This window comes from Trachymyrmex cornetzi, unplaced genomic scaffold (assembly GCF_001594075.2).
Source record: "Trachymyrmex cornetzi isolate Tcor2-1 unplaced genomic scaffold, Tcor1.1 scaffold723, whole genome shotgun sequence".
NCBI lineage: Eukaryota > Metazoa > Arthropoda > Insecta > Hymenoptera > Formicidae > Trachymyrmex > Trachymyrmex cornetzi.
The window spans coordinates 189,102-198,342 of record NW_017300052.1 but is presented as its reverse complement, the minus strand read 5'-3'; the positions used below and the strand labels follow the sequence as shown (position 1 = coordinate 198,342).

Genomic DNA, 9,241 nt, shown 5'->3' with positions numbered 1-9,241 from the left:
GAATAAAGAAGTTATATTTTCAAACGTTAATATTTATTTTAATGATAATGTAATCGATGTATTCCACATTACCTGTATATCGTCATATGACAAATAAAGTCTTTCCGTAGCAATAAACAAGTTTGAAATAGCAATTAATCTGCATAATATTGTTCATGCAACATTATTAAAAGCGTCTGTGCAATATAAGCATTAAAAAAACTTATCTTTAGTTAGTGAGAACACTTTTTAGACAAAGCTGCCAGATTTCCTGACGTAACGAAAATGAATAAATGTTAATTGTAGCAAAACGGTTGGTCGGACCGAGTGCCAGATTGCAATGCTTTGTTTAAAAAATAAGCCACTATTCCATATTAGTAGCCTATGCTATATTCCCTGATTTTACCCTATATATATATACTAAACTTATAACTCACAATTCATTAAAAAAATTAAAAAATAAATATAAGAATTAGACAACAGTAACTGGTAATATTAAATTCAATTTATATTTTTTATAATAAGTACAAATTTAAAATATATATATAGAATATTAGATATGTTGGAAAAGAGCAAATGTTAGTGCAGATAAATTATTAGAAAAATCTAGATATTTAGAATATAGGACAACGAGTTTATTTTAATTTCACTAATTTAATAATTTGTCTGATTTACATATTTTATTACATGTTTAAGATTTTGTATAAAATATTGATATTAACATATGAAATTACCATTTTTTGTTCTCATTTTATGAAAATTATCAAATATGTGATAAGTAATTTAAAGCTAAATAAAATGTAACAAAACGGATGAAAAATAGAAAATAATCCGGAAGGTATTTTAAAATTTGATCATTCTAAGATAATACGTTTCTATCAACGATACCATTGACTTGTTCACAATTCAATACGTGATAATGCCGTCTTTTTGTAAGACCCTTCGATGGGTCACCCTCTTATCGTAGCCGTTACGTAATCCTATAAAATAATTCCCCAAAAGAGCAGCCATTCTTGCGATGTTCTCCAATACATTCTACGCGCATTCACTATCAGACACGGCCGATCGATTTGATTGAATCGCGACTCGGACGTGTCCTTGGTGCGTTTGCGGGAACACGCACAGTGGAGGCAAATGAAATTCCCAGCCTGTCGAAAACAAGTTTTATTTCGTGGCACTTCGGTCCGATTGGGGGCCACGAAGGGGCGTTGCGGATTGTTGCGCTAGGCGAAGGGTTGCGGTTGGTTGTACGATGGGATGAAGTCGAGAGAAGAAGAGGGTTGTGGTAGAGCCCCGTTCGACGATGGGCGACGAGAGTTTCCATTCTTCGATGAAACTTCTTGGCAACTCGTTTGAACGCCACGACCAGCCTCTCCACTTTCTTCCGGATCTTATTTTGTTCGCCGCCGCCGCTGCCGCTCGCGAAACTTTTCCCGATTCCTCGGAGGTGTAACATAATATTTTCGCGGCTCGGCTGGGGACCGCAAGAACCGCGCGTTGGAATAACGCGGTTATCGAGTTCCGGGATTTTAACGTTATCAAATTCGTTATCGTACTCAGGTTCGTTATCGTACTCAGGGCGATTACAAGGTTAGCATCGTGACGTTTTGCCTCGTAAGCTTTCTTGAGAAAAGTCAATTAATACATTGATTGCTACAAAGATCTATTAGTTAATGTGTGCTTATTGTTTTTCCAGAGCATTTTTGTTTTGCTATTTAAAAAAGTTGTAAGCGTTATATAATTTTTACAGAAAAATAAAATACAACCTATTATTTTATAACATCCTTAGAAGTCTGTCATTACATTTACAAAATTTTCTAATTAAAGAAACCACCTGTTTTATAAGTTATATTTTTGTTATTGGGGCGATTCATATTATGTAAACTTTTTTAGTCTGTCGAAAAAAGCGTTGCGATCTTGTAAGCCGATGCAATAAAGGATGAAGACGATGTTTGCCAAGAGGATTCATTATCATTTAACGAAATTGTTACGCGATTGGGCTTGCTTGGCCGGAAAAGTCCGCGTCGGAATGGCGAAAGTGTGAAAACACGTTGTCGGCGGACTAATTAAATTTCTGCATTATTACGAGGACGGCCGTTTCTGCCACTTGGCGAGTTTTAATCTGGCAGAGTAATATCTTAGGCTACATTAGGTCTTACCCTCCACACCGACTGGTAGGGTGGCAGTCGGGAAGATAGGGGGTTGGTAGAGGTGGTGGTAAGGCAGAGGCCCGGCATAAGCCGTCTGCCTGCCAGCTAATCAATGATTCAACTCGCCAATTACGAAGGCGCCTCGAAAAATATCCTCTTTCCACCCGTTTCCCTGCGCCTTCCTAGCACGCCTGAAATATTCACAAATCCTATCTTCCTTCAATTCTAAAGCTTTCCGCTTTTGCTCGTTCTTTGACGTATTTTTTAGCTTTCCGTTTCAACCCTTTTTAAACACCTGTTTGTGCCATTTCTGTAATATGCCATATATCGATGTTATCTATTCAGAATCTGATACACGGAACTGAAATAATCCAAATGGTTCATACAATTTTCTTATTATATGCAATAATTTTAGAGTTGTTAATTTATTAGAGACAATAGTTGCGCAGATTATCATAGCAAATTGTATTTATTACTTTGATAATAATGCATTTACTACCTTTATTAGATTTATATAAAAATACATGTAAAAGTAAAACTGTTATAAAACCTGGTTCTCTCTATTTAAAAAAAAGTTCTATTAAAATAAATTTAACGGAATTTAATGGAATCTTGTTATTTCAAATTATATATCCGTGCAACATTTATCGAGAACAAAATCAATTCCTTTCTGTTGAAAATGTATTAATTATACTCTTATTTATTCTGTATTTGTTATCGCGAAATTTTATCATGTTTAGGAATGTTAAAGTGTTTCGATTACGAAGAGTTTATCCGACACGAAACGAAGCAGGAAAGCTCGTTTAGAAAAGTTCCGTCGATCTACGAACGGCCGCGTGCCGCCTGCGTCATTCGCGCTGACGACTATTCACTGCCATTCCATCTTGAATTATTCTTTCGCAATTTAATCAACCGGTTGTAAAAGAACTTGGCTTGACCTTACAACTTTATTTTTGCATCTCGACGATTCTCACTGGTTCTCCTTCGTTTTTCCTCGGGCGCTCTAAATTAAATTTCCTTTACCTTCGATGCCCAAGTTTCATGAGCGAGAGGAAGACGGTAGAGGACAGCCAAGATCATAGCTAAGAGGAGAGGATCCGGAAAGAGGGCGAGAAAGGACGGTGAGAGTAAAGGGGCGGAAAACGGAGGGGGTAGTAGAAGGAAGAATGATGTAGAAGTCGTTGGGGATGAAGGGAGGGGAGAGGAAAGCAAAAATAGAATGTACATAAAAAATACACGGCTGCAAGCGATGTAGCTGCTTCTTGCTCGTAGCCTCGGTTCGCCGGCATGAAAAATTCACTAGTTGCCCCGGCTCTTATTGCAATCTTCGTTCGTGGAATTCTCGCGAAATTTAGCCACCTGCAACAGGACAGAGGGCGGACGACCCTCTTCGATGTATACAAGCCCTTTCTTCCGCCGTGTTTCATCTCAAGAAGACGTCCCTCTCCGAGTGCTGCGAGTAGTATCAGAGACACAGAGGTTCTGGTATGGCCTTTTTCCTCCCTTCCTCTGCCTGGAATGATTTTATTAAATTTGCTCTTATCATTCTGCTTGGCGGTAGCGTATTGGCCGAGACGACAGCGCTGTTGCTTGGTAACAGAGCGGGGTACGCGGCATTGTTCCTTTTATCATAGAAATGTACGACAACGGTATCGAGTCAAACACTATATACTAGAATCAAGCTTTGTATCAGATCGAGCTTTGTGTCGGATCGAATCATCATATCGCGTTTCACTGAAAGCATTTTTACTAATAGTTTATAATTCTAAAATAATAAAGAGCATTGAAATAATTATTTATGCATGTGAATTGTAAAGAAGAACAGGGGGGGGGGAGAGAAAAAGAGAGAGAGAGTATGTGTGTTTATGCTAGAATTAAAAGTCGATATACAATAATTTTCGTTTATTTTAAATACGATGTTATTCAGAAAATATATTTCGCTAGCAGAGTTAAATCTAAGTTGGTTTAAGAAAAGCTAGTGGAATAATAAAATTATTTAAACTTACGTAACCAGGAGTTGTTCAAAATTAATTAGCTGTGTTACTGAAAGAGAAAGTAATCTTTTGTCTTTTATTTCTGTGTTTTGACTTAATCAATGGTTTATTTTTCTGTTACAGTGCCCGATCGTTATCGTTTCTTTGGTTATTTATGTTGTCATCCGCGTGTAAGCCTTATCGTCCTTCAATCAAAGTGAGTACGCGCGTCGAATTCGTAATTCTTCTCGTCGCGATTTCTTCGTTCGCGTTCGAATTCGGGATCGCGATCGCGTGTGTAGTGTACCCAGTGCATCGGACTGCGCAGCGAGACACGTAACTACTGGATTCGGACCGAGGCTTCTTCGTACCCTTCGCTGTCCCGCAACGCTAGGTAAGCATCACGGAAATGAGCTCAAGAGCTAGAATATATTTTGCGCGGGCAATGCGCGTGAAACGACTCACGGCGTTTCGCGGAGAAAGGGGTGGGCGAAGAGAGGGTGACGCCGACGCGGCGACGGATAGTTTGCAAAAACTTGGTTAAGTCGCTTACAAAGAGGCAAAGTGACTGAGTCGGAGTAAAGCGAAACGCCGCGCTAACTTCGGAGCACTTCGTTATAAAGTTGGGAGTTGAATAATGTATTTTTATTATTTACCCGAAGCATGCCGCGGTGCCGTGGTGATATATCGGATAAAGTCGCTTGTAATTTCCGGCGAACGTTAACTTCCCGCCGAAAGAAATCACACCGGATCACGCCACAACTTTCTTCAAGGCGGGGGGATATTTATACGCCTGTACGCGAAGGAGTAGTTCGTGCCACACGCAGAACGTGTTTATTTGCAAAGTTTTACCCCCTTGTTCATTAAGATTTTTTTAACAATTTATATAAATTAAGTTAAATTAATACCTGCATTGTGAAAATTGAGATACGATTCAAACCAAAATTTGAGAGTTTCTCATATACATAAATATACAATTTCGTTTAGACTTTTTCTTAAAAAAAAAGTAATTTTAATGTTTTTTATATATTCTACTTAAGCGTTTAGCAAATTAATTTTTTAACAAATACATAAATAGTCAAATATCAAATTAAGTTAGTTATTTAATACAAATTGAAAAATATCGAACTATGAGAATTTTTAATGATTTTTTGCCATTATTAAACTATGCGAAAGAAATTTAAAATTATTACTGAGTGCAGAATGAAAGTGACTTCTAAAATCGTTTTTATCGCAAGCCACACGGAGGCTGCTTTTTTATTATTCAAAGCCAATAACTAATATCGATTAGTACTAATTATAATATGTAATGCAGTCAGTGATGAGTTTGTTCTAGAAATCGCTTTTGCATACTGAAGTAGTTTTTGATTGTTGCTAATTCGATTATTTGCATTTTTTATTATGATGAGTAGATAAAAATAAATTGGTTACATATCTTTATAAGATATTTTCTATCTTTACTTATAATTCTTTGATTCAAAATGGTTGGATATAACAGGGCAATAGGAATCAAGCACGGTAATTCTTGTGCAAACCAATACGGTTGACAAAACAATTTTATTAATAATTAATCCGCTTACATGTTTCGGTTCACTTTTGAGCCATCCTCAGAGACAATATGATGTTATAATTACAAAAAATTTTTTTACAAATTAATTCATTTCAGGGAGCCACCTCCATCTATTAACGAAAACTATAATATAAAAACGAACTCTAATAATCTAAAATGTATTAAAATTATTAAAAGATAAATTTGTTGGAAGCAAAAACGACTTATTGTAAAATAATAGAAAGTAGCTCACTAAAACAAAAATTCATCATATCGCAAACACTTAAATTCTATCGGTTTAGTCAAAAACCAGTATTTGACCATCCAGCGAATCAGTGTCAATTATGTTGAAATTAATTAATAACTTTTAATACACATAAAACGTTAATCGCAAAGAAAAAGAAAATAGAAGAAAAAAAAACTCTGATATTAATTATAGTCCAAACAGACATTAAAACCAAAGCTGAATCTTTAATCATTTAATCTTAATGCAACAGAGAATGTACACTGATCTTTAATTCAAATTTTAATAACAGAATACAATAAATTTTTCAATATTAGTTTGAATAAACTTTAATAAATGACTATTATAAATGAGATTAGTAAAAATATAATTTATATATAGTCTAGAACTATAAAATAATTATAAAGTGTTTAAAAAAATTTGTCTTTATGTATTTATCATTTCTATATTTTCCAGAAAAGAATACAACAAAAGTCAAAAAAATTCTTCTAATTTCTTGTAACCACGTGTATAAATACTCTCTAAAATTTCATCACAAATATTTTTATCTATTTCCACGATTTAAATTGAAATTCTGAAAGTGTACTACACAAGTAATTATAGAAATAAACAATTTAAACTTTTCCAATTTAAATATTAATTGAAGTAGACATAAAATAGAACATCTCATATTTTATTTATTCTGCATATATTTATTTAAATTGTTCAAACTATCGAATCTCTGAGCGATTTTGGAAGCTTCCTTTGTAAATGTATGATGTGATAATTAATTTACGTATCTTGATGTAAAGGTACGTTTCGCCACGCTAACACGAAACACGCATGAAAGATCGAGCTCAAACGGCGTTCTACCATTAAGTAGTCGAAGCGGAGAAAACGCCGTCCGCGCTCGATAATGCATCATCGCGTTGCACTATTTCACAGGAAAATGCGCCAGCACGTTTGTCGACGAGCGATTAGCTCGCTCGTGCGACGTACACGCAAGGCGTAAATCTTGTGGCGCGGCGCAGATTTAAGAGGCCCGTTTGTCAAGTGCGTTGCAGAAGTACGAGGCCGAGTCACGGTCCCTAATTTATACATTAGTCGAGTCAAACTAGGGAGTAATTTTTTACTAGTAATCCGTAATTGACGCCCGGTCCTGTCCTCACATTTTTGTCCTTCGTTCTCGTAACGACTTTAGTTAGTAATTCACCTAGGTCTAGAATAGTCAACGTGGTTCCCGAGTTAATTTGCTTCGCTTCGTTGCATTTGCGGTTGGAAATAATGAGAGAGAGAGAGAGAGAGGAGGGAGGGAGAGAGAGAAGAATAATGGAAAGGAGAGAAGGAAAGAAAGAGAAAGAGATGGAAGGAAGGGCGAGAGAAAAAGAGAGAGAGAAGAAAATTCCTTGTGTAAACGTTCAATGCAACTTTGGCGCACCTGTGAGTATTATAAAAGCATTGCGTTCTGAAGTTGCCAAGAAGAAAACTAACACTTTGTTATTGACGCTTGTAAAATGTTATTAATAATTTGATTTATTGAATAAACAAATAACGTGTTAAACATTAAATCTAGTATTTTTAATTCATTGACTTCAAAATTTGATTTCATTAATGATCATAATATCATAATTAAGTACAGCTAATTGATATGAGTCGTGTTTCAAAATACACTACACATATATAATTGACGAAACATAGAACATTGCGCAAGCAATAATGCACGTGTAATTGGAAGTACACGTGACTTCAGAAATATTCAGCCTTTGAGGGACGCATTACTTTTTTTTTTCTCGAGCCTTTTGCGCTTTCGCAGCACACTCACGCGCACATTCATTCCTATACACACCTATATGCATCTATAGCAAACGAAATGGAATTTTAAAAATTGAATCGCCGAGACTTGCGCTTTACGCTACTGGCGTATTACAAAAGCGCGAGGGCAATTTCATTCATACGTAATAAGATGGGCGCATCTGGCGCCACGCATGTAACGGATGCCTTGTCATCGCTTTTCGGAAAAAGCCGAGCTGTTTTCGATATTAAGGCACTTCACGTTATTTATAAACTATTCCCGTCGTCGTCTCACCCTTTTTGTCGTATTCTTTCTGCCGCCCCCTTCTTTCTCATTTTTCTTCTCTTTCTCTCTCTCGTCCTCTTCCGGTATTCAGGTTGAGAACAAGCGTATTAGATATTCCGTTATAAAGAGGCGGCGTAATACCGTATGGCCACTACACGAGGCACGGATGGGCAAAACAGCGCGGAGGACCATGAGGTGAGGGGAAACAGGGAGGGAGAGGGGGGGATCGGTTGTGAGGTCTGCAACGAAAATTAGCATTTTTTCCATGCGACCGACCTGCGTAGCTAATATCGCGGATGTAAAGAGGCAAGCGAGTGGTGGCTGGAGGGGATCTGCAGCAAGAAGGGAAGGGGACGGCCTGAAAAAAGCAGGCGTATTTACTGCGGAAAGATTAACGTGTAACGAGCTACCGTGAACAAGCTGACGTTAAAGCTTTTTACATAAACGCAACGCTCAGTTTTTGATCGTGCTCACGCTTCGCCAGTGTCCATAGACACGGCTCTGTGATCGTTTCATTGTGCCTTCTACGATAGTACACGCGATTGTAGAAAGAGAGGAAAAAGGTTATATCGATTTTCGCCGGAAACTACGCGGCACGTTGGTCGAACGCTCGCGTGTTTGCATCTCGCAATTTTGAAATTGCAAACGCGTCTCTATGTTAAAGCAAGGAAATATAATTAGCTTGCATGTTATTTAGAACTGCGAGTATGACATCTATATAAAAGGCCCGTTACGAACGATAAAACCGAATAAATGTAATTGTTTATGGAAGTGAGTTCTGTTTATTTTGGTTTTTTTTTTATTAAAGTTTTATTTGTTTTATATAAATAATTTTAATAACAAGAGACAATTTCAATTATATTAAAAATGTGCACATACCTTTTTTTATATATGTATATCACATGCTTTTAAATCATACCTTATTTCAGTTGCTACAAGCTTTGGAATCTAATGCATTATTTGCATAAAAACATCGGCAAACTTTCGATATATTTTTCAATTTCCGCACTTTAAGATAGCTCGTCGCCTGGAAAAGCATATACGGATCTGTAGGTTACACTTGTTTTCTTTTATCTCTAGAAATCTCCGAGCTTTCAGGATCCTCAACGTTTCGTGCTATATTTGAAACCATTTCTCAAGTATAATACAAAAACTAGATATGTATGTAGATCGTGCGCGTATACGCATTTTTAAAAATACATTTTTTGTATTAATTACTTGCATTTATAAATATTGAGCTTAGATTTCCAATTAAAATTCCACGTTGCTTATTATATTTACGTAGTTAAA

The 9,241-nt window shown here is 36.5% G+C and overlaps 1 protein-coding gene across 3 annotated transcripts in view; it reads left to right on the top strand.

Annotated features, from left to right (window-relative positions):
- Positions 1–9,241, top strand: part of LOC108767727 (skp1-protein-hydroxyproline N-acetylglucosaminyltransferase-like) — a 185,348-nt gene that overhangs the window by 4,916 nt on the left and 171,191 nt on the right. For all 3 annotated transcript variants that reach the window (XR_001940452.1, XR_001940451.1, XM_018517732.1), the window contains exon 2: positions 4,247–4,496. The gene's annotated coding sequence lies outside the window, so the exon portion shown is untranslated. The remainder of the gene's footprint in view (positions 1–4,246; positions 4,497–9,241) is intronic.